A 24,531-nucleotide genomic window follows, 5' to 3' on the forward strand; every position below is an offset into this window, starting at 1 on the left:
ATAAGCTCCAAGAAGGCAGTGTCAGACACTGTTTTAGTCTTCTTGTTTTCCCAGGATGTGGCACAAATTGCTGTCCTCATAAATTATTATTGAGGGTGACTACAGCTTTATGTGCTTGATGAATCTCTTCCTCAACTCTGAAGAAGCTTTAAGGTTCACAAAGACTCCTGTTCCTCTAAAGAGGAATTATTAATCAGCTCACTAAGGATTTCATGGCCAATTTCAGTGTCTAACAATGAAAACAATGTAAACTAGAAAAGAAAGTAAAGCGAGGAGAATAATATAGCAGACAGGAAGGACCCTGGAAAGTGGCAACCAACTCTGCCACCTTAAAGGGTGGAGTTCTCTACACTGGAGCTGCCATCTTGAATGTTGACTGTTGTGTTAGGCAGACCACATAAATAGAGCCTTAACTCTAAGCATTATTGATTTCATAAAATGCTTCTAGACATTTGGGAGAACTAGAAGCAGCAACAGAATCATTTCAAAACTCTCCTGAAAAGATAAACTCCATACAATCAGGAGTGAGACAGAGTGACCATCCTCTGGAATTACCTCTCCTTCATCACTTTCCTTTGTTCTCTCAAGCATATATCAAGACTTCACAAAAGCAGTCAAGGCTGTGCTGAATCTTTCACTATCAGTCCCAAGTGGATATTGTAAGCATCAGAAAAATTTTCCATTTACACAGGCAGGGAGGTATTTTCAGTAATTTAAATCTTTTCTAATTACTAACCAATACCCGCTTTCCAGCCTCCCAGTTTAGCACACAGAATGCTGCTCCCTGAAGAAAACAACTCTTCAGCAAGGTGTGAGTTTCCATGGTTAGTTACCAGAGCTTCAGATGTGAATGGAGCTGCAAAGTCACAATGCCTTCAGTAGATAAAAACATCAAGAAATAAAGCTCCACTGCCATCGTTCAGTTCCTAGCACAAAGTAAATGCTCAGCAAATAATAGGAAGGAGGGGAAAAGCGAATCAGAAAGGAGAACAGAAAAGAAAAGGAGAGAGGGAATAAAGAGGGAAGAAATCTAGTCAATTGGCTTTCAAACTGTGACCAACAATTTAAGTGTGGAAGGAGATCACTAATAAAGATAATAATAGTTACTGAATACTGAACAAAAGGGTACTGTATTAGGCTTGTTATTGTTAATCCTCCCAAGAACTTTGCTGAGGTCAACTTTAAGATGGGGAAACTGAGGCACAGAAAGATTAGATGCTTCGAAAGTAGCAGAGCTAAGATAAGAGATCTGGTCCGTGTGGTGCACAAACTGTGTCCTGCGTCCTTTCTCCCCTACTTAATCTTCCCTCTTCTCTTACAATACCTGCTCTCTCCAGCCTTAGGGATGCAGGTAACAATTCTGTCTCTGACAGCCACCAATGTCGCTATGTGCTTCCAAATCTACTTCTGTCCCCCACGCATACACATTCCCTTCCCCATAATATCACATGCCTTCTCACAGCAGCCTCAGCTCCTGCTAGTGCCTGTCATCACAATGGGCCACTTTGCTTTTCCATCTCAGTAAACAGCCCCCTCCAGGCATATTGTAGTCTCATCTCCAGGGACTATTTCCCTGTTTCTTCAGGGCGAGCTTGATCAGTGCAGGGACCAGCTTTCCTCAACAGCTCTGCCACTTTGGGTATTACAGAGAACACAACAATCCCCCAGAGCATTTTAAAGTCAAATCCTTTTAATATCCCTGTGGCCAAATTCAGTGTCTGCTCACCCAGCTCCTTCCTTGAACTATGCTTCAGCCTATACTGGGGCCAGTTCTGTGAGAGGCTGGCTGCAGGCTCTGATCAGTGGTGGGCTCTGCCACATCTTGTGAGACCAAGAGGCATTAAGTCAGTAAGCACAAAGGCAGCAGTCATCCAGAAGGGGAAGAAGCACTGGAGGCTGCCTGAAACAGGGGACCTGGAACTCTCAAACTTCATTCACTGTACTAACAGTTGCCAGCATCAGAATAAAATATATATGACTAGCCCTTGCTGCTCTTGGCATGGGGAGTTCCATGAAACTAGACATATAATTCTGCATTCTTTAAAATCATCATCCTCCATCTTTTCCCTTTCCAAGTTTGAACTGCATGCAGTTTCCTATTGCATTGTTTTCTCTTTTGTTAAACTCCACCTGGAAGAGTTGCCACGTACACTGCACTGTACACTGTATACCATACACTGCACACTGCTCTGCAAAGGTATGGTGCCTTGATTCTCAGTGTTTTTCCTCTCTATTATGCCCTCCCGTTTTCCTCACATTCTCCCCGCAGGATCTCACCTCTGTGATCCTCTCCTGATCTGTCTCTCTGCGTCTGTGACTAGATTCCCTTCACTTCTCCCTTCCTTACCTTTCCTCTGCGGCTGGGCTGCATCTATTTCCTCCTCCTGCAGCTGGTCTCATTTGCTTTTTCTTACCACCTCCCTCTGAGTGATCTGCCTCTACTTTCCTGCTGCATCCTCTCTTCTCTTCCCTGGTTGATTTATCCTGCTTTATTGGGAAGACAGCCTATGACTGACTGTTTACCACCTAAATTTCTGGAATTGTGTTATCCTTTAGAAGTCCAAACTGACATGCTGTGAGAGTCTCATAATTAGGCTTATAAAAATAAATCTGTCTTGTTCCACTGTCAATACAGCTAAAACACTGGGTTAGTTGTCAAATACAGGCAAGCCAGAGGAGCTTGCTCCTGAAAGCTAAAATAGCAAAATTATCTGTGCTAGCATTTTGAAATTCTATCTTAGGCTGTGTTGCTTATACTTAATGTTCTGGGACTCTAAGTCAAGGACAAGCCTCAAGTTAGGGTTTTTCTATGTAGGGCTTCTGGAGAAGCTCTTTAGGATTTATAGGTCTCTGGAGCTTCTTTAAAATCCACTCGTTCCTGTCTAATATAGAGACCTGCTGCAAATCAAAGAATCAACTGAATGTTCAACCCCCTTCTAAATATCATCATTATAAACTGAATATTCTAGATTCTATATTTGCTCCTGATCTGACCCTTAGTCCTTGCCTAGAACCAGTCAGTCAACAATAGCTCAACTTTGGGCTTTTAGGTATGTGCGTAGCTCAAGGTTTATATCATCTGCCTTGTAACCTCCATATCTTACCCATCCTTTGCCAATATTTTGTTCCCTCTTAAAAGTATGAAATAAGTATGGAAATGTTTCAATTTTGGTATAGCCCTAAGATACAAAATATGGGCTGAAGAAGCACTAAGGGGAAAATTCACATTTGGAGATGTGAAAACCATGAATATTATATTAGAAGACAGATGCATGCATGCCACCCATTTGCAGAGACTGCGTTGTTGCTAAATATTGGTTCTCTTCAAAATTATGCATAATGAGAAAGTCAGGTAAACCAGGAAAACGTATGGATTTTTGGATGAATAGGAGACTAAGCAAATAACTATGCATAGAAAGCATAAATCACTCACCAACAAAATGTATAATCTACAATGTGTTTTCCAGGATAATGTGTGTTAAGGTATCTGTCGTATGCATACAAATTCAGCCTTCTTTTCTCTTCTTATGGGGCTTGGGAGTGTTTGACAAGGTAAATTATTCTTCCTGAGCACAAGTCCACCTGAGGATTAGTGAATGGGTGTGATTTTCAACCCAAACAACTTGTATTTAGCCGCCTTCTTTCTGACACCTAGAAGTTCCTGGCTAATGTTATTTATCAAATGCTGTGTGCAATAAAAACAAGTATTTCCCCAAAGAAAGTAAATTGTGCTGCAATTATTTATGTGTATGTGTATGTATATATGCTGTGTATAAAAATATAAATAATTTTGGTAATTATTGATGAGTAGATAATACCTTAGCACGTTTATGTCCCTTAAAGGAAGAAAAATCCAGGGATAGGTATATTTTCAAGAAGGCTCGGTGGATTTGGCTCTGGCTTCTGTCACCATTTAGCTTTGGAATTTTGTGCTTTAGTTCCTTCATTTATTAAACAAACAACAAATAAACAAATATTGTGCAAGAGGGACTCTGATATTCCATTTGGAGTTATGATTCTGTGATCCTATCTTGTTTTAAAATACCTATATACTGTAAAACATTTGATTCTGCAAAGAGCTATGAGCCTATTGTGCCTTTTCCCATGCAAAAGTGATTCTTTTGTTTACTCATTCATTCTAGAAACATTTACTTGTGATTTACTATGTTTGTTTATGATTTACAATAGGTTCTGTGCCATGTCCCACAGATTCAAAGATTATTTACACACAGCCTCTGTTCTTGAGGAGCTCAGTATATATAAGATGACCTCTTAATTTACAGAATTTTATCTCAAAGGCCTAACTGTAGAAAGTCAAGCTTTCTATGCAAAGAACTCAATATGTACCCATAATTCCAGGTCCTGACGCTAATTGGTATTGTATTTTGGAGAAGTGGTTTATCTTTTGTATTAAGTCTCTGAGGTAGTGTAATAGAAGGGAAAGAGTGTGGGTTTTGTCCAGCAGACTCAGGTTTGGAATTTTGACTCTGCACATCTATGAAGTGATGATAGGAATATCTACTTCAAAATGGTTGCAGAGTTATATTGAGAACTGAATAAGGTGATGCAAATGAAAATCCACTCAATGAATGATAGCTTTTGCTTTTACTATGGGAAACTGAACAATACTTCTGCTTTGTTTAAGCACCCCTTTCAAATCAGCAAACCAATAAATTCAATTTTTTCTGGACTAAATTATTTGAAGACTCTTTTCTTAGTATAATCTACAGCTGTAACCTCTATCCAAGAGTCTGTATTAGGTTGAACCACACAAAGTTGACAATATTTAACTTGACCTACAAAAATGGCAATTCCATATGGTTCACCCTAATACCATTTTTAATACCACTAAGAGAAAATTTTGATTTCTACTTTTTAATGTAAATAGCATGTACAATTTCAATTTTTTTCTAGATGAGTATTTCCTCACTAAAAAGTATGTTTAGTGTGTACAATTCATGACATTTGCTGTTTTGATTAAGAAAAATAATGTTAAAATAAATCTTCCTGGTTCTTTTTTCCAAAATAGTTTTAGGAAGTTTAAATTTGAGTTAAATGTTGTGAAAATTTTAGCCTCAGGAAATGCGAAAAGGGACATTAAAGCCGTATGTATTGTTGGCTATCAGGGAAAAGAGTAAATCTTTGACTATTCTAAAAGAACAACATTAAAGTTGTCAGCTAATGAGCTGAAAGTTGTTCTGTGATATATTACTGAGCAAAAGATTAGAGGAAACTAGTATAACAGAGAAAAGGGAAAGAGAGCCTCATTTTTTCCCCTGCTGTATATGTGGCAGAGACAGAGGACTGCGAGTTTGTAGAAGTGTGAGAGAAAAATGTGGGAGAAGTGTTTAAAGTGTTCAAAGGAAACTAAAATGAAGACAACTGCTGGGGTACAGGTTTTCAAAACAAGCTAGTTTCTACCTAGAACTTGTCATCAACACACTTTACTAGTAGCTTTTGAACTTCCATCTGTCTACTTGCCTGTGAACACTCTTCTTGGTAGCCACATGTCCTGCTGCCACCCTTGCCTTGGGAAGTTCAATTCAAATCCTACTTCTTCTATGAAATTCTCCCCAGTTACAGGGCATTTCTAGAGGAGCTGTTATTTCCTCTATCCTTAACACTAAAGCAAAATACTTCTATGTCTTCCAACTCTCCCATCCCAAGAGTTTTATAGATGGTTTGTGGTTGTGTTTAACAGTAATAGATGGGCTAAGAAATATATTTGTCCATCTGATATGGCCTCAAGACCATCTAGTCCACATTTATTGAACACCTACAATGTGCCAGGGGCTGTGTCATGTCATGTACCGAGATCAATAAAAATAAGACTTGGGTTTGACATTAAGAAGATCACAGCCTTATGTAGCCATCTTTGAGATGTATAAATGAATAATCCTATGAAGCACTCATGATGTTTCTGAAATTCTTTCCTCAGAAGGTTTACTGGGAATCCTATAATTCTACCATTTGAGATTCACTGTTTTGGACTCAAGCTTGGTAGATATACTATGAAACTCTCGATATAGTTAGTTGAAATAATGCTTTGCCTGTTTCCTAACATTCAACCTCAGTGTGAACTCCTTCATCTGATTTCTTTCACTGAAGGACAGACAAGTAAAAGCATGAGGACACTAGACCTCTAGGTACCATAGAGTGTGAGGAGGGACTAGAGTTGTGGGAAATGAACTTTAGGTCAGTTTTTATCTGGCAGGAGCTGCACAATGTTACAGAGTTGAGGAGATGGGATGATGACCAAAAGGCCAATGCCCATTCCTCTTAGAGCTGAGGCTCGTTCTTAGAGCCTTGAGCACTGGGACTGTTGTGGCACTGTCAAAGAAGGCACGACCACTTGCTGTGTGTCAGGCACCATGATGGTGCTCTACACCCCTTGGCACATTTAACCCCCATAACAATCCTTTGAAGCAGGAGTCATTGGCTCCATTTTATAAATGAGAAGACTCAGTTTGGGGAAGCTAAGTACTTGTCCAAAGTTTGCACATCTAGTTGATAGTAAAGCAGGGTTCAAGCCTCTTGCTGGTTCCAAAGCCATACTTTTCATCTTCTTAACCTTTGAGAAATAAAGGAATCCAGTCACCCTCAAAAGGCAGGTACTATTTCAAGGGAAATACTTTTGAATGCAAGCCCATTTGAGGACCAGCCTTGTGCCATATCAGATGAAGACAATTTGAAAGTGAGAACAAATTTCATTTCCAACATTTTCAAGAGCAGAAACAAAGATTCTTTATAGGATCCTTGTAGATTTAACAAAAAATTCCATCCTTTGCAGGAATGCTTTCTCCCAAGCCCTCTAAATGCCGGCAGATGGTCAGCTGGCTCCTGCTTGAGTAATGACAATGCAGTGACACAAGGCCTTTTCACTCTACCCATAGTGCTTAGCACAGTGAGCAGACACATTAGGTGCTCAGTAACATCAGAAAATGGAGACTGGGTAAGGTTGAGTGACATGTTCAAGATCAGTTAGGTGATATATGGTAGAAACAGTATTTGAAACTAAGCCTGTTATGAACTCTTGCTTTTAGATGATGCCTCTTTTGGTTCTAATAGCATTTTCTAGGGCAACACCAATAAGCCTACCTTCATTTCTGCAGAATGGTCTTACAAGTGCTTTATCAACAAAAACAACAGCAGCAGCAGCAACAAAAAAAATAATAGGGAACATTTATCAAGTCCTTCCATGTGCCAAATGTTATACTAAACACCACATGTGTTATCAATTTCTCCTCATAACAGCCCTATAAGTAGACACAGTCATCATTTTATTGATAAGAAAACTGAAACACAGAGAAGTTAAATAAATTGCTGAAATTCACAATAACAAACAACAGAGTCAGGATTCAGACTCACTTTTTTTCTTTACGTGTACTTTCATTTTTACATTGTAGAGAAAGTAACAACTTCTAAAAAGAGTATATAGATGAGTATAATATAAGCCCATCAGACCAAAAAATATTAGAATGTACTTAAAAGAATTAGGATTTCTGTATTACAATAAATACCAAGATCATACGTTCTTTTGGATCAAATGGTAACTGCATATACATACAAAGCAAGTACTGGCACACCAGAGGTATCAAAAACACCTTCTTTGATGCAGTCGCTTAGGAAGTGTAAGAAATAAGTATCATTCAGCATCTGGATGCTGATAATAAAAGAGATAGAGGCTAAATAAACAGGGCAGTCACTCTAGCCCCTTTCCTGTTTCCAATTTTTAGGGATTTAAGTTTATTCAAAAGGTTTATATATAATCCCATAACTACTATTTCTCTTCTTCAATAATTTCAGAATGACAGCTTTACACAACTTTAAAGCTTGAGCTTCTTCTGAATTCCCAAAGTGTTTGTAAAGTGCTCCTTTACAAATGGGCCGCCTCTTCAAGGGTCAGCTTTACCTGTGTAAGGTCTGCAAGACCATTCTCTCTCAGATACAAGGAACACTGAGGAATACTTCATTCATTCCACAGAGGCTCTTAATTATGTGGAAACTGAATGTACTCTCCTTGGATTCCCTAAAATACTTTCCGTTCAATCAGTTACAGATGGGCCAATGGCCCAAGAAGTATAACCTTTCATTTTCATAATTTCATAGGCACTGGCAATCACTTCTTTGTGGACATTTTCCCCCTTGCTCCAGATTTTGATTAATTCCTCTATCTGAGTTCAGATCCTTCAGAGGGATACCAGTAATGTTCACTGCACTCCACACAGGAACATTTGAGTCCCTATGCTCTCCAAAGATCCACCCATGGCAGCTTCCAGAGTGGATTCCAAGCATTTGCACAGTCAAGAAATGGAAATAGGCAGTGTCCAGATTATAGCCATTTCCAATAATATGGGTTTTGGAAAATGTACTCAACTTCCAAGCTACATAACTTAAGATATCCACTGGACTGGAAACTATCAGTTTGCAGCAGGACTATATTGGGTAATATTAGAAATCATTAATTTAAAGATGGCCACATTTAGACTGACCAAATTAAAGTGTTTCACCTTTTTCCTGGCATGCACCTGATGTGATAATCACTAGGTTGGAGTTTGCAGAGATGAGATAATCTTTGCTGGAAACACTATTTGGCAGTTTCAAGAAAAGACTGCCTTGTTTAAGATCCATTGTCTCACACCCTTCAATTCACCATTATCAACATCTACAAAGGCAAGTTAATCCCTCAAGTCTTTTAATAACATGGTGATCGCATGGGCCATGCTAACTGATCCAGTTCTTATAATGGAGACCTTACTGTGGTTAATAACCTCCTCTGAAGCAAAATTCTCAATAAATTCATTCTGGATAGTTACCATCATGTAACCAGAGGTGGGAAGGTTGGTTAAGGGCCAGCTGACACTGTGACATGCGTTCTCTGTTGGTGACACAGATTCCTGGGGCCAAGAAAATTTATTCCCATAGTGCCTACGCTTTAGCTGGACTGCAAGACTCCTGCAGCCCACCTCAGGGATACACACACAAGAGGTGGATGGAGAAGAGAATGGAAGAAAGCGGCGGGCAAACTGCAGGTTGAGCTTGCTGGGGCAAGCAGAAAGAAGCTGCTTGAATGTTCAATGCCTTTCACTTTACTTCAGCTATTACAGCTACCAAGCAAGGCCATGCTCAGCTCCCTGCACATGGACCTCATGGGGGCCTCTGGAAAGTGCTTCTGATGTCTGCTCAGATTAAAGCAGTAAAAAGGCTTCTTCTTTAGCTCTGTGTGGATCCTGGAGAATACAAACATGTATTCTCTTCAATATCTGACATGGATAAGAGGCCAGCCCAGATCTCTGGAATTATTCATTTCCTATTTTTAGTAGATATGCCGTCAGACCCACTCTGGCTCCTGAGCCCATAGCTTATGCATTACTGTGTCTAATTCCCTCTCTTTCTCTCTCTTTCTTTGGGACATTTCAATTTCCCCTTCACCCTCTAATATATCATGTCCAGGAACCTTAATCCTAGTCTGTGGCTTCTTGATATCTTTATTAAAATGCAGCAACTAGAGTGGAACATATAGCTTAGATAGAGTCTAACCAGCGTGGACACAGAAGGATGTCTGCTTCCCACATTCCAGGACTACATTTCTGTAAATAGGCTCCAGCCTATTAGCCTATTGGCAGCATCATCAGATGGCTACCTAAAACCACAAGATCTTCTTTTAAGGCGCTGCTGCCATATGTCTCCATTCTAAACTGGTACAATTAATTTTGGAACCTGTATTTTCCCAGACTGTCTGCCTTAGCAGACAATTTTGTATGCCTGGTAAATGCAAGTAGTTAATAAGTATTTATAGGGTTTATGTCAATATTTTGCTATCTTATGGCTACTTAGTAGCTTAATGCCTCTGAACCTAAGATTTTTTCATTGGAAAATGGGAAAACAGTATATTCTCTGGCAGTGCCATAGGAGGTTCATATGAGATAATGCATGCAATGTAAGGTGATGTTACTATCACAGATGATCTAGGTTTTAATTCTACACTAGAGAGGTAATTATAACTACTAAACCCATAATCACAGAAACCACAGCCTACAGGTCCTATAACTATCCCAAACATAAGATTATCTGCCCAGATTTCAATCAGAAAACATTTTACAATTCCTTAACCCAAAAGGATGTCCAACGTTTACTTTCATTGCCCTCTGGTGGTTGCTATACAAAAGATATAACTACATTTTGTTTGTTTTACATTTTGATTTTTGAGATGTCAGACACAATATCTTATAAATACTCTTCAAATTTTGTTAGGCTACACGCATTCCTGTGAGCTGGCAACCTTTAAATAATCAGCCTATAATAATCAGAGAGTGCCTAACATTGTGTCCTGTGCAATATAGGTATATACTGCCCATGCATTGTTGGTCATGCATTTATTTTACTAGATCTTTACTCAGAATCTACTGACTTAAAATACTAATCTAGCTTTATTCATTCATTATATATTTATGAGATACATTATATGTCAGGTACACAAGACAGACATTGTCCTGGCTTACAATGTAGTGAGGAAAATGGAGTATTAAACATGTCTTTAAAAATTAGCATGGTAAGTGCTGTCATAGGAAGAGTATGGGATACAAGGAGCACATTAAGAGGGGTACCTAACTTGGAGGTGTTTCTGTTTGTCTTGGGAAGGTGGAGTGGGAATGGCGAGAGACGGCATTTAGAGAATATAACAATCTAAGATTTGAAGGATGAGTAGAAGAGTTATTTTGAAGAAGGTGGGGTGGGAAAAGTTTTCAGGAGAGGATACAATGTCAGATATAGTTACATGATGGAGAAAAGATTGACTTTTAGAGATATGGTTGGACAAATTAAGAGGAAGCTATATTGAGGAATTTAGACTTTATTTGGATGGTTAAATTATAACCAATGGACTCTGAAAAAAACATGAATGCATGTCTTCAATTTTAATTTCTGATTTTAAAACTTTTATTGTTTAAAGAGAAGTCTTAGGCTGGATAAGGTGGTTCACACCTGTGATCCCAGTGCTTTGGGAGGCTGAGGTGGGAGGATTGCTTGAGGCCAAGAGTTGAAGACCAGCCTGGGCAACATGGTGAGAATCTGTATTTTAAAAATATTTTAAAAATTGGCTGGGCATGGTGACGCATGTTCATAGCTATTTGGGAGGTTGATGTGAGAGGACTGTGTGAGCCCAGGAGCTCAAAGGTTTAGTGAGCTATGATTGTGATATTGCACAATCTAGCAACAGCAAAACCCTGTCTCTAATTAAAAAATAAATAAAATAAAGGGAAGTCTTTATTCATAACATATGTTTAGTCATAACTAATCATAAATTAATTGTTAAAAAACCCTTCGGTGCATCCTTTTTATCACAGAAAGTTCTCTCAAACACATATATTCCTACCATATTGGAACTGGAAAGGCCTTTAAAGATCCTGAGTCTCTGTCTTTTCACTTTACAAAGGAGTGAGAGGATCAGGAGTTTGTTCAGGTTGCCCTGAGTAACTGAATTATTGCTCCTGGGAGCTGTTTGCTTTTCCTAGCCTAGCCGGGTGCTTAAACTCCTCATCCTGTTTATTCAGAGGCCCAATAGTCTCCTGCATCTGGTGTCTTGTTGGCCTGGGCTGTTGATAATTCTTGAACATCCCTGCTTTTCAAAACTTCTGCATTGGACTTCATGTTCTTCCTTTGTGGCCTGATGAAAAAATGGTGGCCTGATGAAAATCTTAGACTTGCAGTGAGGATCTGGGAAGGTCTTTCCATTACTAAGGAAAACACGAATCCTCCTCAGAATACCTGGTGAGGTTTTGCCTTTTCTATGGAACTCCCTTGCCTCACTGTACTTTTCTTATGGTATAATTCAGGGTGGACCTGCTTATTTCTTCTCTTAGACTACAAGCATCCCAAGGACATGACACATGGCTTAGTCATCACTACATTCCACCTAGCAAGGTGACATAAACACGGAAGCCCCTGTCAAGTTTGTTGTAGACAGGGATGAGAGGATAAATGAATAAATAGAGGAATGGAGTGGAATATCTTACTTCCTAACAGGAGGTTTAAATCTATGTTAGTAAGGGAATGAAAGATATATTATTTTTCCTTCAGGGAAAAGATGATGAGCCACCCAAGGTGAAAAGAGAGTCTCTGACAAGTAAGCAAAAATTAAGGTTGCACTCTTTGTCATAAGAAATGACCACGAATATGAAGGTAAAAAGACATTAGAGAAGAAAAGTCAGGAAAAGGGGAAAGAGAAATTTGGGTAGCATAAGAGAGTGCCCGAAGGACTTTAAAACTAGAGATACCTGATGTCCACTTTTAGGTTTTTACATGTTTATGCAAATCCACTGCCATCTTTTTGAAGCATAAGTCCTGTCTGCTACACACAAAGGAGATGCTAAGGAACACTTGCTTGCCTTTATGTTAGATACAGAAACAGTGGGATTTTCTCTGATGTTCTCAATTCTAGAGTCTACTGACTCAGGCCCATGCGTGCCTGATGATAATCATGAGCCCCATCAACAAAGAGAGTACCCGCTCAGCATGGAGGCAGACCGCCCGCCAAATGAAAGAAAAATGTAGGCCAGGTGTGGTGGCTGAACCTGTAATCCCAGCACTCTGGGAGGCCGGGGCATGTGGATCACCTGAGGTCAGGAGTTCGAGACCAGCCTGACCAACATAGTGAACCCCCATCTCTACTAAAAATACAAAAACTAGCCAGGCATAGTGGTACATGCCTGTAATGCCAGCTACTTGGGAGGCTGAGGCAGGAGAATCACTTGAACCTGGGAGGCTGAGGTTGCAGTGATCTAAAATCATGCCATTGCACTCCAGCCTGGGAGACAGAGCAAGACTCTGTCTCAAAAAGAAAAAAAGAAAAAGAAAAGAAAATGTAGTCTTCATTCTTCTGAATTCTATCATAAATCTGGGAGTAGAATAATAAAAGTACATGAAAAACTACCCATAGCTTAGTATAGTTTATGTTGCACACAAAACCCGAGAGATATAGGCAATAAATGTTTCTGGAATTTGTTTTATAGCAGCATTGGTCCATCAGAAAAGTTTCCCTCCAGGATAGGTTCTGAACATAGACAAATGATAAGAAATGAAATTATAAGGAAGATTAACTATTGGCCTTTTGCTGACCCCTCTATTTCTCTCTTTCAAGCAAGAGAATTATAGGTCAGTGCAACGTTCAAGAAGGAGTAACATTTCTCATTTTGAGCTTTCTCAAGAAATCTTGGCTCTTAGAGCTCCTGGCTGATTCCTAGTGGTTTCTTATGTTTAAAAGTAGAACCCTCACCAAAAAAAAAAAAAAAAAAAAAAAAAAAAAAAAAAAAAAATCAACAAAACCACAAATGTTACTTTCAGGTTTGAATTCAACTTAAATTCATTGAGTTATATTTTAAAAAGCTATCATTATGATAACCAGTTTTAATACTGTGATCAAATACAATCACTAGTACGAAAACTTGGCAAAATGTCACATTCCACTAGTGTCTCCAGTTCAATGCAAAATCTTTTACTGCCATCTTGTGGATTTTTAGGAAATAATCCCAGTCACTATGTGTTATCTATTGTCTTATGGGAATAATAGATTCATAGGCCACAGTTTATGGAAATAACTGAAAAAATGTATAAGCAGCTAAATGGTCAGGTTTCCATTTAACATTATCACTTTGTATTCTCTACTAAGGATCTCTGAGGCTTGGTTTCTTCATAAAAAGTTGCTATTATAACAATACCATCTCCTGCCTGTCTCAAGGTTGCTGTAAGAATAAAAATTTTAAATGGCTCCATAAATCAAAAGTACTATTCAGAAACAGCCAATTATTATCATTGCTATCAGTTACACTATTAGAATGATAATACCTAAGCATTTTATATGTAACATTTTATATGTAAACTATAGTTCAGGTCAAAAAGTCCAGACCTTGTTACCTGCTTTCAGACAGATTTGTCTCATTTTTTATGGCTTTCAGGGCAAGACAGTAGATGTTTCAAATGGATGGAAAGATTCCCTGGAGATATTTCTTCCTGGGGCAGAAAATAATGTGGGCCTGACAACTGAGGAAGGGAATATTTTCTTTTTTACTGATTCACTGTTAAGCAGCTGAGCCCTGACATTTCAAAAGCACAGCAAATATGTAGTATAGGAACAGCTTTTTCCAGTGAAAAATGCTACCCCTGGGATCCTATCTACTGATCCACATTTAGTTATTCTCTGGTAAGTTATTCATCCACGATTTCTCTCTTCCAACCAACCGACACTTAAACTGGAAAACAAGGCAATAAGTTGGCTCATAGATGTCACAGACAACTTAAAAAAGAATCATCTGAGAATTTCAGGGAAAGAACTTAGAACAAAATCTCCAAAAGCTTTCCTTTCCCCTTAGCGAAGACTTCTTGAAGTTCGTTCATGCTCCAATTTATTCATCACCTGTGAACACCTCTGTGTGCCTAGCACTGGGTTAGGTTCTGGGATGCAATGATGATCCAGACATAACATTTATCCTTACTGACCTCCATACTAGCTGGGAAGTTCACATCTCATGACTTATGATATCTGCTGCTTCAAGCTCTGCAGGTGTTCAGAACCTGAGCAGAAGTTAGGAGGCAGAGAAAGGAACAACGCTGCCCTTGGGAATTTGGGGGTGGTAGAAAGAGAGAAGCAGCTCATGTAGGAACAATTTGCTGTTATAGGACACTCATCAACTCTCCACATATGTCAGTTGTTGACAGCAGTCATTGCATGCAGTGGAGTGAATGGTGTCAGGAGTGGTGATGGTGATGATGAAGAAGATAAGATGATATTTGGAATTAAGAACTTCTTATGGATTTTAAATAATGTCAGCCTGCGAAGAATAAGTCAAAGTAGTTGTTTCTTTTTATCAATCTGCCATGCATTACGACCACGTTCATATCTTATGTCTCCACTAAGCTATCAGTCCCTGAAGGTGAGATCAATGTCTGATTTACCTCTCTATTTCCTATAGGCATAGAATAATATTTGACAGACATGCTTTCCTTATTGAACACTTATAAAGTGCCAGGTACTTTTCTCAAAACTCTTGGAATACAGCAATAAACAAAATAAATCAATAAGAGATATTCAATAAATCAAATAATTAACAAATGAGTCACAGCCATACAAAGTGTTTTCCACTTCTTCCACTTCATATACATTTATACGAATTGCTAAATAAATCACCAATTTCCTTCTCTCTACTGAATCATTTCCATCAACATATAAACACTGTTACAAAAAACAAACTCTACCCTCTAGTTCCCATTCTACTGCTTTCCTCTCTAGAGCAAACTCAAAGGAGATAACTGTACTTGTCATTAAAAGAGGGAATTTAACTGGAAAGGCAGCAGGAACTTGTGGAAAGATATTAAGCGGAGGAGTAACATGATCGAAGTTGATAGAATCTATGGAATTTGTGTAAAAGATGAAAAAAATACTGACTTTGAAGTTGGGCAGACCTAGAGTCCAGTCCTGTTACTACAATCTGGTCTTAACCAAATTATTTAACATCTCAGAGTCTCAGAACTTTGACCTGCAAGATAATAGTAAACAAACTATGTGAAGTTCTTACTAGGTAGGAAGTGCACAATATGTCTCTCATCCTTTCTGTCATCAATTCCTCTCCTTTTATTCTCTTAGGCCTAGGCTCCTCCCATTAGAGGCTTCTCTCTGAAATAATTTCTATTGTTTAAGAAGCACTTATGATCCTTAAGATCCTAGACCTAAAACATTCCTCAAATAGAGCTCAGTGAGCCAAATAATCACTAATGATCATTTATCATTTATCTACCCGGTGTTCAGATATGCTTCTTATTTGGAGACAATTCAAGACAGGAAGGAGGCACAGCCTTATCCCCATTAGAGAAGCTGGAGGGGGCAGCTATTCCCTTTTCCCACCCCTCGGCAGCTACAACAGGGCAGGTCAAGCAGATGTTCCATTTGAGAATTTAGCATCCCCACACTAACATGTAAGGTACATGGAGAAATAGAGACTCTTCTCAGCAGTGTGGTTTGGCCATAAGTGGCCAGTGGTGACAGCCCAGCATCCTTAGTAGGTTGCTTTTTAGGAGGATTTCCTCCCTGGCCTCTAAGCCTGGTTCCTCAGGCTTCCTGTTATCTAGACTATCTGTTATTTCTCCAATAAATTATTTTTTCATGTAAGTTACCCAGAGCTGATGTCTGTTGTCCGGAGTCAAGACCTCCAGGAGATAATTTCACCAGCCAAGTTCCCATCAGGCACATTCCTAGAGTAGTTAGTGTTACAGATAAGGAAGCTTCTCAGGAAAGAAGGAAGCCTATTCCTAGAGTCAAACAGGCTTTGAGTTATAAAACTGTTGAACCCTTCAGTTTCTTCTTGAATAAAACAGCAGCATGATCATTTTCCTACCTTTCCTGAAGGGACCCTTTGAGGATCAAATGAGATAATCACAGTGCAGGACTTTATACATATATATGGTAATGCAAATCTAAGGGTTATTAGAGATTAGCTAATAAAATAGGTTATTCTGAGGCCAAAATGAACTAGACTAAACATCAGTCCACTTTTTGACTCAAAAGAGATTTCAAGTTTTAAAGGAGTGATGATCAAGTCGATGATCACTCCTCCTTTAAAATCTGAGCTCTCTGCATGATTTCCCCTTTATTTGTGATCAGCTATTATACCACATTTTAAATGTTTACATAGAGAAGACATTGGAACTGATGTTAATCCATCCTTTGAAATTTGTATAGGAAGTCCTCGCTACCTAAATATCTATTTGGAAGAAGAGAATCTGTCATAAACATATTTGAAATGATCATCAATTATTTAGCATTTAATATGTAATAAAATATTTAATTAACATTTTTCTGATCTATGGGAATTCCTTTTAGTCAATTAGGAAATGATCTGTCTGAATTGGAAATACATTCCATTGACCAGAAAGCTAAAAGCTTTAATTTATTCTGAATCTTCAGGACAGAAGGGATTAATTGGCCAGAGTTCCAGATGAATACAACTGAGAGGGGCCCTAGGATTCCTAACTGCCTTCAGAGAGGTGGGCAAAAATGAGTCATTCATTCATTCATTAAACATTTGCTCAGTAGCTAGGTTCTAAGTTAATCAACAAAGGTGAAGAGATGAATAAAACACAGTTTCGTCCTCAAGGGAAGCTTCTAAGGATCTGAACATTGCTTCTAAGTACCTTAATCTTACAGCCTTTGTATACAATGGCTTCCTGTGGTGACTCATATGTCTCCTTTTAAATGCTCTTTTTTTAGGCATTTAAGCTTTCTTCATTAACTAGACTTTGAGTATGGACTGCCTCAGACATAAGCAAACTGCCGAATTCAATTCTCTTGTGAAGGCCTACATCGCAGAAAGAGCATAGCTTTGAAATCAGAAGGAACAGTGTTCCAAATACCACCATCATTACTGATTATCTGTGTGATCTTGGACAAATTATTTAATTTCTCTGAGCCCTCAATCCAACAAGGTTGTTGGGACAATTCAGTGAAATAGTGCTGTATCCAGCAAAATGCTTGGTGCTGAGCATATATTCAATACATGTTAGGCATTTTATCTCTAATTACTGGTTTTAGTTTCTTGGGGCCCTCTTTGTAGGGAAGTTTCCCCTCCAGAATCCTTCTTACTTTCCCATCCTGAGCTAAGGATGGTCTCTTCTTTATGCTCATGTGGTCCCTGGAAGTTACCATTAGCATTTCCATGTTATACTGGAAATAACCTATTTATTTGTCTGTCTCCCTTCATGAGGCTACATATTCACTGAGGAGACAATGCTTTTTTCACGTTGTATCCTTAGTGTCTAGTAGCTTTTGGTACTTTGTGAATGTCTCTGAGCTCTGCAAACAAGATTTTAAGGTGAAAATATTACTTCTGTCAAATAAAATACAAGAGGTTTTCCGGAGATTATGACAGAATTTTCAAAAAATATGTTTCACTTGATAGTAATTTATATCCAAAGACTAAAAAAGTTATTTTGCTAAATAATGTTAAAAAAACTCTTCATGGTCCGAGTGTGGTGGCTCACGCCTGTAATCCCAGCACTTTGGGAGGCCGAGGCGGGCGGATCACAAGGTCAGGAGATCGAGACCACGGTGAAACCCCGTCTCTACTAAAAATACAAAAAATTAGCCGGGCGAGGTGGCAGGCGCCTGTAGTCCCAGCTACTCGGGAGGCTGAGGCAGGAGAATGGTGTGAACCCGGGAGGCGGAGCTTGCAGTGAGCCGAGATTGCGCCACTGCACTCCAGCCTGGGCGACAGAGCGAGACTCCGTCTCAAAAAAAAAAAAAAAAAAAAAAAAAAAAAAAAAGAAAAAATTGGCCATGAGGGGTGGCGGCCACCTGTAGTCCCAGCTACTTGGGAGGCTGAGGCAGGAGAATGGCGTGAACCCAGGAGGCAGAGCTTGCAGTGAGCCGAGATTACGCCACTGCACTCCAGCCTGGGCGACAGAGCAAGACTCCGTCTCAGAAAAACAAACAAAAACAAACCAAAACCAAAAAACCAACCAACCAACCAACCAACCAACAAACAAAAAAACCACACTTTATCAGCATTTAAAAAATTTGCTGCAGGACTTCTCAGATCTTTCATTGAATTATGAACCTTTTTAATGGAGCATTTCACACATCTGCTATTATACAGAGTTTTGGAAGTACCACTGTGAGAAAAGCTGGTGTTTTACTGGTGCACTGAGTTAAGTTTCAGAGTTTTGAAAGCTGCTTACAGTTAAATCCTTTGAGCAGTCATCTTGTGAGTTAGGTGTTACAAGTCTGATGTTAAGTACATGGTTCCTAAGGTACTATTTTCACTGCACCTTGCTAAGTTGTGACATATAGTATGTTTATGACACATTGAATAAGCAGGACTTAAGGAATGTAACTGGAAAGCAGCAATGTTAATTTTGTTTCCCTACACAGTTTACTGAGTGCCCACAAATTTTATTTGTTTTTCTTTAAAAAGAAAATACATATATATATTTTTTTGAGACAGAGTTTCGCTCTTGTTGCCCAGGTTGGAGTGTAATGGCACGATTTCAGCTCACCGCAAACTCTGTCTCCCGGGTTCAAGTGATTCTCCCGCCTCAGCCTCCCGAGTAGCTGGGGTTACAGGTGTGTGCCACCACCTCTGGCTAATTTTGTATTTTTAGTAGAGACAGGGTTTCTCCATGTTGGTCAGGCTGGTCTCAAACTCCCGACCTCAGGTGATCTGCCCACCTCGGCTTCCCAGAATGCTGAGATTACAGGCATGAGCCACAGTGCGCGGCCTATTTACTGATTTTCTTTAACATATATTACACAGCCGGATTCTATGTCAGACAATGGGGATGCTGTTTAAGTGACACTTGGGGCAATTCATGAGTTCTCTGGTCCCTTTTAGATAATGGAGGGTTTTTCCTTGTCTACTCCAAGTTCCTTTTGAGAGGAAATTCAGCGAACAGGTTGGAGGTAGGAGGAAGCTCAGCACAGAGGGGACAGGGCTACTGCTCCATCCCCACTCAGTGATATGGCTCTTTCTTTCGGTACAACAGTGAAACACACTTGTGTGTGGCTTGTTAGTAAATAACTGCTGTCCTGAGCTCTCCTGAGTGACCCACAACTCTGGCTCCCTAGAAGTCCCCACTGCCCTGCTGTCCGGCATCTGTGGCACTATGGCCATTCATTGTGTGGACTGGTGCCAGGGTTATGCCAAGGTGTGAAAATTTTGAATAGCATCCCTGACCATAGGTAAAGAAAAATCCAGGGTGGCTGAGGCATCAGTGAGAGTAGGGGAAGTATTGTGGATGGGGCAGGCTGTCCAGGCAGGCAGGGGCCAGACTCTGCAAAACTTTATGGGCTATGTTAAAAATTTTAGGCTTTAAGAACAGTGGGACACCAATGAAAGGCTTTAAAGAGAGCAGGAAAAGGATATGATTAGATATGCTTTTTGTCCTGTTCGCTCTTTCCACAGGCTAGAAGTCTGTACGTGATGGGTGATGTTTACATGCAATAGGCAATCATCAGGAATAAAGGACTCTGCCCATAGTCAGGCCCTGCTGAATCCCCACGCTCGGGCGGCTGGGCCAGGAGTCAGCCTGGGTAGTGGGGCTCTGAAGCCAAGGCTGAGTAAGAGTAACTCCCCTGGAGCCTCTTCACAGGCCACTTCTGTTTTCATTTGAGGTGGTCTTGTGATCAGGGGAGCAGTGGGTTCTCAGTTGTGCAAGAAGAAAGATCCGGTAAGGTAGGGAGAAGTCTAAATGGGCTCCACAATTAAGAGAGGCAAAAGCCGGAAATGACTGAAGAGTCAACGGGTCTAGAGGCAGTGGGTTAGAAAGAGCGAGCAAATGCCTGGAACAAGCATGCTGGTGTGGAGAGGTAACTTCTACATGGTTTCTGGACCAGAACTCTAAATTTAACTGGTCAGATTTAGGGCAATAAGTTTTTACCTCCTCAAAAACAGCATCAACTCCACTTAGTTGGATTTCACTTCAAAGTTTAACAGAATGTCGTGGCTGACACAGTACCTTGAAAATTCTGAAACCTTACTGATACTTGTTCCTGAGGGGAGGGTAGTGGTTTTGTTGGAGTTTGGGCGACTCCAAGTTTTGAAGACGAGCGAAGAGAAGCTGAAGGTGTTGCTTAGGTGAAAGGTTTTATAAGGTTTCTGATTTACGCTGTTTCACCTTTGAGGACAAGGTGAAATAATAGCACTGAGTTGTGGAGAGGAGACTTGTCCCTAACATTGCATAGGCCCTAGATCCTTTTTAGTATTTCAGAGAGTGCTTGTTTCAGGAACGCACAGAGGGAGACAGAGTTTCTTAGGCAGAAAACATCAGTACTGAAAACTAGGAAAGCAAGTTTCCTCCATGGGACTGGGAGCCAGAGCCAGAGAGGAAGGGCATGGCAGGTATGGCATGGTGACTTGAAGGGATGAGGTTTGTAGGTTCATATGAGGACCACTTCAGGAAATCGAAGAAATAATTTGGGACATCTTTACTGGGGATGGCGTGGGGGAGGGGGAAGCCACAACACCAGAACAGATTTAGAAATGTTATTTGAGGTGACAATATAAGGTGACCTTATCAGTACCCAAAGATGGTGAATAGTGTGTGTAGTGCTCATATTCCATTTAATTAAACTTGAAAATACAGTCCTGGCAAATCAAGTCCTTTCCCTCTGCACATTTCTAAGCGTGAAGATAACCTGAACAATTTTGAAATACCCATGTGAGCTGTGATTCATTTTTACTCTTTCTAAATCAACAATGCAATTTAAATTCTAATTTGGAAATTCAGTTACCTATTATACCTTCACTTCAACAGCTGCAGCATTTCACTTCTGGCAACACATATTCCTAATCATGTATCTTGAAACACAGTTTGTTAAATACTTAAAGTCCATCAAGAATGAGCTTTGGAGTTAGCAAGTCAGCTGGGGTGATCATTTTTGGATGCCTGAGGAATGAATAAACTAAAATTGCTTGGAGAGACAGGAAATAATCTCCTTCCAGGGGGTATTGCTTCTCTGTGCTCTGTTCCACATTTTTTCCTAAAAAATCACTGAAACAAATAATAAGGGAAGCATTTCTATATTTTTTCTGCAGAAAGAATGCCTGAGGAGGCGACTACACTAGTTAATGTGACTGCCTGCTGAATGCCCTAAATTCTCCTCCATGAATACATCAAGAATATGGTTCAATTACTGAATTCCATTCTGCAACAAATCCCTGAGAAATAGAATACATAAAAGAGAAATTAGGAAAGATCACTTATAATACATGTATAGGTTGTAGCCCAAGGTGACGATCTCTTTGTCTTTGAGCATCTTCAATAATTTAATTTTGGAATTCTGGTGGAGATAAGCAGTAGGCCTGGAAAAAATTCCCTACAATGGAGCTTCAGGATCCTCCATCTTCAGGTTGCTAAGTAATGTGTTTTGACAATGCATGAACACTAGATGGCACCCATAACCTTAAAACATAGTAACAGGCCACTTCCCTTTTCTGTACAGGCAAGAATGTAGGAAACAGTCAATTACGGGAATTACAAAAATTAGCCGGGCGCAGTGGCGGGAGCCTGTAATCTCACCTACTCAGGAGGCTGAGGCAGGAGAATCGCTTGAACCCAGGAGGTGGAGGTTGCAGTGAGCCGAGATCGCACTACTGCACTCCAGTCTGTGCAACACAATCAGACTTCGTCGCAAATAATAATAACAAATCTACTCAAGCATTTCCCGCTACTGGTGTCCTGTAAGATACTCCTTATGTAAGGGTTTTGTGGTCCAAATGTTTGTGAAAACCACAGATTTCATCTGCTCTAGGAGATTTCCAATGGACACAGGTAAACATGGTTTTTAGAAGTTCTTCATTGAAGAAGTCTGTACAAAGGAACCTATTACAGTAGCAACCTATTACAATCCTGCTGTTTCAGTGTTCTGTGAAACACACTTTGGGAAATGCCAATCTAGTTCAATCCCTGTCCCAAAGAAGGAACAGCCCAAACGATCCAAAAGAGGCCTTCCTTATACATGGGTATCTGAACCTTTTTAAAAAACAACAGATACAGTCTTAAAGCAGAGTTGTTAATAGTAATAGCAACATTTATTGAATACATATACTATGACATGCTGTATTTTAAGTGTTACTGTCTCTTCTCTTTCTTCAGTGTGTATGTGTATATATATGTGTATGTATATGTGTTTATATACATATACATACATATACAATACCTGGCACATAGTACACCATTAATAACTAAATTACCTAGGAAGATCCTATAGTCTGTGTGTGAGAGTAGGAATGGACATTCTGCCCCTGATGAGAAAGGTAATTGTCTATTATGCAAGTCTCTTACCTATGAAGAACAATTGAGACCAAAGACATATCCCTCAGATCCCTTCCCTGGGGACTCTACTTCCTTTCTCTGAAATTGCTACATTGTTGTTAACATGACTTATTTGCAAATTAATTTTACATGACCTATTAATATGTATTGAATTTTATTTAGGTTTTTTTTTTTTTTTTTTTTTTTTTTGACAGAGTCTCACTCTATCACCCAGGCTGGAGGGCAGTGGTGCAATCTTGGCTCACTGAAGCCTTTGCCTCCTGGGTTCAACCAATTCTCCTGCCTCAGCCTCCCAAGTAGCTGGGACTACAGGTGTGCACCACCACACCTGGGTAATTTTTTAATTTTTACTAAAGACAGGGTTTCACCATGTTGGCCAGGCTGGTCTTGAACTCCTGACCTCAGGTGATCTGCCTGCCTCAGCATCACAAAGTGCTGGGATTATAGGCATGAGCCACCATGCCCAGCCAGCTCCAGATTGTTATTTAGAGTTTTTGCTTTGTATTTTCCAGGAAGGTAGCTTGCCCCTGTATGTCCAGTGTAAGTTATAGATGAAAATATTTTATCTTCCATATTCCATTATTAGTAATTCTTTTGTGCCATTTTGCTTTCCACAATGTAATGCTTGAGCTTCTCAAGACTGTTTATTCTTTTCTCTCAATGTTAAGCAATGAAATTCCAATAGTGAACCTTGAAACTAGCCATTTTCTAGCTCGCTATAGGTGAAATACATTTTGATATACTAAGGAGAAATGTTCTCTCTTCTTTCTCAACTGAAAAAAGCAGATATTTTCCTCATCAAATGTATTTGCAAATGTTATACATAAAAACGGATATGCTATGTGAACTTCAAAGATTGTTGTTATGTCCTGTGAATTATAATATCAAAGAAGACTATAATTCTGATTGGCTGCCTTATTTACTATGTGGTCCTGGTAATAATATTTAAATGGATAAATCTATTTTTGAAGCAGAAATACTTGGGAGTTTTCTTTGTCAAGCCATAGAGTATTACTAGCTCATTTTTTTCTCTCACATGTATGGAGGTTAAAACAAATAAAGCCTGTGGCTTGGTGGATTTTTTTTATTTAAACAGAGTTAGAGAGTCTAATGTCATCCCTGTGGCTCAATTTCTTTATCCTTAAAGTGAACATAATAAGGCATAGTGTTGTTAGAAGACTAAATTATTTATGATAGTGACTGACTCAAAAGTACCATGTAAGTATTAGTTCTTTATTGCTTTTTTTTTTTTTTAATTCCTAATTTTTATTGATCTCCTTGAAGGCTTAAGAATATCCAAGAATGTAGTGTTCACTAATTCATTTAAAATCTTCTACTCTTGTATTTATTTTCTTTTTTTTTTAATTTATTTTATTTTATTTTATTTTTTTAAATTTATTTATTATTATTATACTTTAAGTTGTAGGGTACATGTGCATAACGTGCAGGTTTGTTACATATGTATACTTGTGCCATGTTGGTGTGCTGCACCCATCAACTCGTCATTTACATCAGGTATAACTCCCAATGCAATCCCTCCCCCCTCCCCCCTCCCCATGATAGGCCCCTGTGTGTGAAAATGTGGCACATATACACCATGGAATACTATGCAGCCATCAAAAAGGATGAGTTTGTGTCCTTTGTAGGGACATGGATGCAGCTGGAAACCATCATTCTTAGCAAACTATCACAAGAACAGAAAACCAAACACTG

The 24,531-nt window shown here is 39.3% G+C and overlaps 1 protein-coding gene and 1 pseudogene across 36 annotated transcripts in view; both read right to left on the reverse strand.

Moving 5' to 3' along the window:
- Positions 1-13,284, reverse strand: part of LOC105468844 (L-lactate dehydrogenase A-like 6B) — a 28,277-nt pseudogene extending 14,993 nt beyond the window's left edge.
- Positions 1-24,531, reverse strand: part of LOC105468849 (discs large MAGUK scaffold protein 2) — a 2,241,192-nt gene that overhangs the window by 352,394 nt on the left and 1,864,267 nt on the right. The gene's annotated exons all lie outside the window — the stretch shown is intronic.

This window comes from Macaca nemestrina, chromosome 12 (assembly GCF_043159975.1).
Source record: "Macaca nemestrina isolate mMacNem1 chromosome 12, mMacNem.hap1, whole genome shotgun sequence".
Classification (NCBI taxonomy): Eukaryota; Metazoa; Chordata; class Mammalia; order Primates; family Cercopithecidae; genus Macaca; species Macaca nemestrina.